Source organism: Palaemon carinicauda, chromosome 43 (genome assembly GCF_036898095.1).
Source record: "Palaemon carinicauda isolate YSFRI2023 chromosome 43, ASM3689809v2, whole genome shotgun sequence".
NCBI classification, from domain to species: domain Eukaryota; kingdom Metazoa; phylum Arthropoda; class Malacostraca; order Decapoda; family Palaemonidae; genus Palaemon; species Palaemon carinicauda.
Window position 1 is genome coordinate 32,644,896 of NC_090767.1, and position 8,559 is coordinate 32,653,454.

The 8,559-nt window shown below is 34.5% G+C and overlaps 1 long non-coding RNA gene across 1 annotated transcript; it reads right to left on the reverse strand.

The window, feature by feature from the left end:
• Positions 1 to 1,371: 1,371 nt before the first annotated feature.
• On the reverse strand, positions 1,372 to 3,324 carry LOC137633434 (uncharacterized). Its single transcript, XR_011042213.1, has 3 exons — positions 2,930 to 3,324; positions 2,332 to 2,517; positions 1,372 to 2,025 (listed from the first exon to the last, which is right to left on the reverse strand). It is a non-coding gene; the product is annotated as an uncharacterized lncRNA (long non-coding RNA).
• Between the last annotated feature and the right edge of the window lie 5,235 nt (positions 3,325 to 8,559).

Below are 8,559 nucleotides of genomic sequence, written 5' to 3' on the forward strand. Positions count from 1 at the left end.
CAACAGGAGTGCACAGCTCTACAGAATGGACTGGATGTAGAAACGAACAGAAAATAATATGAGTTGTGGAAGTGAAATTCCTGAGAAGAGTACGTGGAATGATACATGATGGGAGAAGACCTGAAGACCTGTTGTGGGGATTGTGCACGTACAGGTGGACAGAAACGCAGACTGGAGGGGGGGGGGGGGAATGAACACTCATGTGCTGATTCTGTACCAAAATGCATGTTCTTTATTGCTGGAAATAAGTGATCAAATTCTGAAAAGAGTCAAATATTCAAGTTCACGGTTCACCATGCACTTTGGGCCATCATCATCATGAGGGATATGCTTCAGGGTTTCATTAATTTCCTCTTTCACTTTGGGAAGAGAAACTAAAATATATGAATGTTTCATGAAAAATTAATTCAAAATTTTCATGTCAGCCACAATAAAATAGTTTCTTGCTAAAGATATTGCTTTAAATTATTATTGAGAGTAACCATATCTGTACAGTAGCAAATTTACTGATAGGAAGTTCGCCTTTATATCTTTACATATTAACTCATTTTATTATGGAGAGTGTGTATGTGCTACTAATGAAATAAAGAGTATTTTGTTTTCATTACAATTCCTTGTAATTATATGATTATCATTTTGCTTGCTGGGTAATCCCATAAATCAATTACATCTACCCTTAATCCATTAGTAAGGTCGTTTCACTTGTGTGCTGATCAAAAGCAAAGCTATAATGTTACTCACCTGAAGATTATGATTAAACAGGAGATAGAGTAGTGAGTTATTTTCAGTTCTGATCAATCAAGAGGCTCTAATCCCCTAAGTGGATTCCAGATGATTTGCTGGGATGAAGATGTCCTTGTCTCGCTTCTCAAGGAGACTAGACTACTCTTCTTTGATTATGTGAATCTGCAATTAAATGAAGTTGATATTAAAAACTTTTCATAAAATATATGAAATAGCATTTGAAAAAACAGATCATCAAAATGGATTGAATGTTCCAGTTTTCGCATTACATTTATGATAGAACATTGTTCGAAAGAAAATATTCCAAATTCATTTCAATAATCTTAATAAATTTACATTTAAAAGGACAATCTGGAATTAAATGGCTCCTTCATTCCAAGTCTAATTATTCCTGAATTTGTCACAATAAGGGAAAAAGAGAAATATTAATTATGCATCGACCAAATCCAGAGAACCATCCGGAATCAAATGGCTCCTTCATTCCAAGTCTTATCGACCAAATATCGACCAAAGAAAAATATAGAAGTTGAAGAGAGGAGACTCTGTGCAAAGAAGTGGAACAGGACTCTAGAGAAGGACAAAGTTAAGGAATGGCTATGTCTGGTACTCACCGACATCGATCCGAGACGAGAAGTGAAGGAATTAACACTTTCAGAGATGACCTGCTTTTCCCTGAGGTCAGACTCTATTTCCAGAATGCAGATAATGTCTGTTGTTTAGGTACATTGCCGAACCCTTCCAGCCATGCAGAGGCTCTTATAGTTTTTTCAGCCTATAGGAAAAAGGTCTCAAAAAAGGCCTGAAAAACTCTCCACTCCTGCCCAGACAACAAAATAAAAACCATGAAAAGCTGTCGTATAAGCATGACCTCTCACCAAAGGGCTGATTTAGGTGCCATTTGAAGAAATGGTGGAATTTCCCAAAAGAAGCTCAACAAATAATTCTCCTGAAAACATGTAATAAACAAAGAATTAATCTTTGGTGAAAAAAAATAGGTTTAAAGCATCTTGCTTAATGAGTGAAGACAAATTAGGTAAGTAAAATCCTTCTGATGAAACTATTTAGAAGAGGGGATTTTTACAATTAGTTTCTAAAGACAAAAGTTGAATGATTGAAAACCCCAAGTTAATCTTTACTTATTTTTGTGATTCAGAAATAAAAAAAGTAATTTAGGACATATCTGTCTGTCTGTGTCTCTGTCTGTCTGTGCTGCCGAAGTGAGATATCCAATCTCTTTCACTTTTGTTTGTTTTTGCTAATATAATGAAGTTTTACTTCCAACTAAAAGAAAGAGGAAAGATTAATATCAAATTAAATATAAGACAGTATTGGAATATAAAAAGGTTCTAATATAGTTATGATATAGTAAATTATCAAATAAATATATTTTTATCATAAATAATAGTAATGTTAACAATGATAGTATCAATAAAAATGACAATATAGAAAACTTTTGCAAAAGTTATCGACAGGAGAGTAACTTTATTCTTCGCGTCTTATTCATTAGGAACAATAAACTTAGATTTTATTTTTTTCCTTTAATTTATTTAGAGTAGTAACTTCAAAGTTTTTAACTTAAAATCTTACCTCATCTTTTTGTCTCAGTTCTGTGTTCTTTATCCTCTCATCAGAAGTTGACTAAATGGGTCTGACTGACGCTGTTCTAACATTTCAGCTTCTCTTCAGTCCAACAGATGACAGTGGACAATATCCCCTTGCACCAGTCAGTCAGTCAGTCAGTCAGTCAATCAATGTTCAGTTCTACCAGTTCATCTGATGTGTAAAAAGGAAATAGCATCAACATACGAGTGCAAAACAAAGTTTAAGTGCTATAGAAAAGATAAAATGTCTACAATAGAAATCTTGTTGTGGTATATCTTCACTCTGATCTTTTGTTGTAAAACGAAATGGATCAACTAAATTAATAAGAATATGTAGTAGCAGAGCATATCTATTCATTATCATATAACATTAAATGCAGGATAGAAGTTGTACAAAAACACTTTACATGTAAGTTCACAAAAAAGGATATACTTCTGATAGATATACTTTTGCATGGAGCAAATTGCCTGTTATAAAATGAGTAAAATAAAGGAGTTGTAGACAGGAGTGTCTATACAAAAAAGAGGAAGAAGATTACTTTAGAGAAGGTCACAGATAAGGAATAACTGAGTCTGGTAATTACCACCATTAATCCGAGATAAGCTTTGAAGACCTGTCTTGGGGCTGCTCCCTGAGGTCAGATTCTGATTCCTCAATTCAGAAATTGGCTACAATTCCTTATGGGAGACTCTTTACTTTTGCTCAGGTGTTGACTGGACTCGGTGTGCCCAACCTCCAAAATAAAAACCTGAGGTGAGGAGAGCCACTTTAGAAAGAGTATGTCAAGCACCTCGTTCCGCCAGCCGTGGTTTGGAGCTTCCCTCGCCGGTCCTGGCCTCTGACATTCCAGCTCAGGTCTTTGCAAGGAAAGACTGGCTGAGTGCAGGGAGATGTCCAAATGACATTTCTCTATAGTGCTGATGCAAGCACCATTAGAGAAGACGGAGGAACTCCCAAAGAGAAGCTCGTCACTTAATCATTTCCCTGCAAACATAAAAGAAACATACAAAAATAGTTATTTTGGAAAACAGGATTATCAAATGACTCTTCCTTAATTGTCAATGATGAATTGGAGAAATAAATGCAATGGCTTAAGACCATTATAAGTAGGTACCTTTACAATTATTATCTAAAAATTTTACAGAGTCAACTCTTATATTTCATTGTGTAAAAAAAAAAATGAAAATATTCTAAAATAAGTCTAATCGTATATATTTTTGGGGAAATATATGTTCAACATGAATAAAAGAAATGAATATTATTGTTAGTCTTCTAATTCAGTTTATTAAAATAGTAATTCCAAATATTACTCTTTACATTCCTTTCATTAAGAACAAAAACTACAAATCTTACATTTTCATTCAATTGATTAAAAGAAATAACTCCTTATCATACCCATTTCATACAATCCACGAAGAACAGTAACTCAAAATTCTTACCCTGAAACTCCTAGCTTATCTTAGTTTTCTGTTCTCTTCTCCAATGTCAGCTTCAGTTCTGCCTTCCTTCATTTTCTGATAAGAATTTGACTTCATGGGTCTGACGGACGCTGGCCTAACATGTCAGCTTCTCTTAGGTCCAGCAGATGACGAAGAACTGTATCCCTGTGCAACAGTCGGCAGCAAGTCAGTTAGTCAATCAGTCAGTGAGTCAGTCTTCGGTTCTACCAGTTCATCTGATCTGCAATAGAAAATTTCATCAATATATGGGGCTAGTACAAAGTTCAACCGTTTTACAAAAGATCAAATCTCTGCAATAAAAACCTTAGTGTGATAGATAATCCTTTACTTTGATCCTTAATTGCAAAACTAAATGAATTTACTATATTAAAATGATTCCTTAAAAGCGAAACTGGTCCATTTTAGCATGTACGTCCAAATAAAAAGTTATACTTTCTGATAAGTTTACTTTAATGTTAAAGATAATCGAATACAGAACTAGAGATTTCACAAAGGACTCACCTGTTTGAAAAGTTTTAAGATCCCTTTTTCTCATTTCTTTTTTGTTGCATGATATGAGTCCTTTGAAGGACTTAGGTAGGAATGTTGTCTTCATTCACATCCAGAGAGAGAGAGAGAGAGAGAGAGAGAGAGAGAGAGAGAGAGAGAGAGAGAGAGAGAGAGAGACTTCTTACTAAAGAGCTTATGCTTCACAGACTTGAACTCTTTTGAGTTTCTTTGAAGGGAAGATTAGTGACATTTCAGAAGACATTATCATTGTAGGCTAATATTGAAAAATAAAATGTTAAAGGTGATGAAAACAACATTTGTTTCATTCAGAGATTTATTTCTGATGATTTCCACTGTTACTTATTACCTACCATCGCCTCTACTATCATCACTAAGACTTGATTGTCATGAATAGATGTTAGACAATTTTTAAAGTGAATCCTAGTACATTCAAGTCTTGCAGGATTTTGCTAAGAATATGACAAGATATAATGATTTAACATGATTGAAATGATTTAACAAAAGCAAAGTTCTGAGAATAAATATAAGTGAATAGAACAAACAGGAGTATGAATATAACAATAAACTTAATAATTAAAGTTTCCTAAAAATAGGTTTTTATGAAAAGACGTTGAACTTTCCCTAAGCTTTGTTATTGTCAAGTAGATGTCTGAGACATGATTAAACAAATATATCAAACACACACACACACACACAGAAACACACACATACATACATACATATATATATATATATATATATATATATATATATATATATATATATATATATATATATATATATATATATATATATATATACATATATATATATATATATATATATATATATATATATATATATATATATATATATATATATATATATATATATATATATATATATATATATATATGTGTGTGTGTATATATATATAAATATACACACACACACACACATATATATATATATATATATATATATATATATATATATATATATTGTAATATTATTGCTTTATTTTTCTAAATTATTTAAGTTTTTATAGATGTATAAGGTTTAATATATTGTAGACTTATTGTTTACTTTTTTTTGATAGTTTGTCTTTTCACTGGTGGTTATGTTAGTGTTTATAATGGACTAACGGCTGTTTTATATTTTCAAGTGGTGTTGGTTACGTGGCTGCGCTCCTGCGTGAACGGAGTTTTGGAGGGGCTTTTTTTGAGGATGGTTCCTCAGTGTGTTTCTGAGCCTCCAACCTTGAAGGGCACGATAATTGCTGCTGGATTTATTATATTCATCGCCATTCTTTTACAGGGAGTTTAAGAGTGAGTGTTTATCATTAATTACTGTATTGTTGAGGTTCAGGTGTTATTTCTGTCTGAAACTTGTGTATTAAAATTAAGTATATTTTTGTGGTATTTTCTTTGTCCCCTTGAATTGACTTTGCACTCTTATTGAAATTGTATACTATTCCACCTTTTGTGGACTTAGTATGGTACTTAAGTGAATACTGTTTGAAAAGTTTAGTGTTTTTGTGTGGTGGTCAAGCCATCCATCACAAAATGGCGACCGTGACAGGATATTTTTGTTCCTAAGTATTCACCGGTGTATGTGCAAAGTAAATTCTTGGGGTTGTTTTTCAGGCAGCATATTTTCACCTCCTCGTGGTTTTTTTTTTCTTTTTGTAGATTTAGTATTGTGTGAATAATAGTGGTCATCATGGTTAATGTACTAGACCTCCTTAGCGGAGAGGGGTGGCAAGAAAGGCTTGCAGAGTTGAATAGGGAAGATTTGGAAATTGTAGCAGAACATTTTGAATTGGAATATGATGTGTCAATAAGAAAGGGTGTATTGCTATTGCAAATTTATGAATATGTTAAAACTGTAAAGGCTGGTGGGGAACAAGTGAAACCTGATAAAGCACTGTTGTCTGTAGAAATTTTGGATAGGCAAATTGCTCTGAGGCAGATGGAGTTTGATATAGAAAAGTTTAAGGCGGAGGAAAGAGAAAAAGAGAGGCAGCATGAGATTGCCATGAAAAACTCAGGTTCCTCTTCTTCCTCTCCCCCTTTCCCAAATAGGTCAGTAACGCCTGCTATTAATTTAGCGCAGGCTCTCAAATTTGTGCCTAAATTTGAGGAAGACAATATTGCAGAGTTTTTTGTATCATTTGAGAGGATTGCAGCAAGGTTGGAGTGGCCCCAAGAGTATTGGACCACTCTTATACAAAGTAAATTGATTGGAAGAGCTCAGAGGGTGTATGTAACTCTGGAGGAGGATCTGTCATCAGATTATGAGTGTGTAAAGGCTATCGTCTTGAAGGCCTATGAGTTAGTCCCTGAAGCCTATAGGCAACGCTTCAGGAACTTAGAAAAAAGTAGGGAGCAAACTTTTATTGAATTCGCAAGATCGAAGGAACAATATGCTAGTGATTGGTTCAAGTCCAAGGAAGTGGTAAATTTTGAGAAATTGAAGGAATTAATGTTGGTGGAGGAGTTCAAGAGGTGTGTTCCGGATAAACTGAAGGTTCACCTCGAAGAGTTAAAACTAGAGACCATTCAGGAGGTAGCCATCGCTAGTGATGAGTATTATTTGTCTCATAAGAATGAGTTAGGGGGAGTAACAAAAATGGTGAAGTCCGGATGGGGTAAAGTAGGTAGGAATAATAATTTCAACAATAATAATAATTCTAACAATAATAATAATGCAGGCATGTTTACTAGAAATAATTATAGAGGTAATGATCAGGGCAATGCCAATACTAATATTAATTTTTCTCCTAACAGGAATAATAGACCTAAGATATATAATCCCGAGAAATTGAAAACATTGACGTGCTTCTTTTGCAATAAGAAGGGGCACGTAAAGAGCATGTGTTATGCATTTAGAAACTCACAAAATGCTAATGTTAGGCCAGTGATGGGTGTGGAAGAGAGAGAGAGAGAACCTACCCCAACAACATCCGCTGATCAATGACTACCTGGTTGTTTTGACAGATATTTGTCCTTCGGTAGTGTCTCTTTCGCCAATTCGTCCGAGAAAAGACGTGTGCGTATTTTGCGTGATACCGGTGCAGCTCAATTTTTGATATTAAGGGAGGCATTACCTTGCAATTTTGTACCAAAAAGTAGGGAATTTGTGTTATTGGCTGGTTTTCCCGATACGGTAAAATCGTATGCTATGGAAAATTTTAATTTAATCTGCCCTTCCTTTGCAGGGAATTTGAAATTGGCCATCGTTGATAAATTTCCGGTTAAAAATGTTGATGTTGTGATAGGGAATGATGTTGCCCTGAAGAATAATACTTGTCCCATACTGATAAACCCTGATAGTGAAGTAGCAGCAGTTACTCGTTCTAGTGCTAGAATTGTTGACGCTGCAGAGTCAACAATTGATCTAGATTTAAGTAGTTTAGAACGTAGTGATAGCGTAGTTGTAGATCTTGGGATTTTGAAGGACAAACTGAATTGGACTATTGAAGAGCTAATCAAAGCTCAGAAAAAGGATTTTCGGGATCTCCCTATTGAGTCAGGTGAGGTGACTGATATAACCGGTCCCAAATTTAAAATAATTAATAATATTTTATATAGGTTGACTAGGCCTATGGAGGCTGATAACTTTGATTATGAAATTTTGAAACAGATAATGGTTCCATTTGTTTACAGGAATGAGTTGATATCATTGGCGCATGAAAGGGGTTTGGCAGGACATTTTGGCATTCATAAGACTTCTGGCAAGTTGTTAATGAATTATTATTGGCCGAAGTTGAAGGCGGACGTAAAGAAGTTTGTCAATAGCTGTGATGTTCGTCAGAAGGTCGGTAAACCTAATCAGCTTATTCCAAAAGCGCCTCTATGTCCCATTCCAGTGGTTTCCGAACCTTTCACGGAGGTCATTATTGATATTGTTGGACCATTACCAAGGACTCGTAGTGGAAATGAATATATTTTGACTATCATGGATAGGATGTCTCGATATCCCGAGGCAATACCACTACGGACGATAAAAAGTGTTAAAATTATAGATGTACTAATTGACTTTTTTACCAGGTTTGGGATGCCTAAAATTATTCAATCGGATTGTGGTTCTAATTTTGTTAGCAGGTATTTCAGAGATAAAATGGCAGAGTTAAATATAAAACATGTGACCTCTTCTCCATATCATCCAGAAAGTGAGGGAGCTCTGGAGAGATTTCATCAAACCCTGAAATCGATGGTAAAGAAATATTGTTTGATTAATGGTTCTGAATGGGATAAGGAAT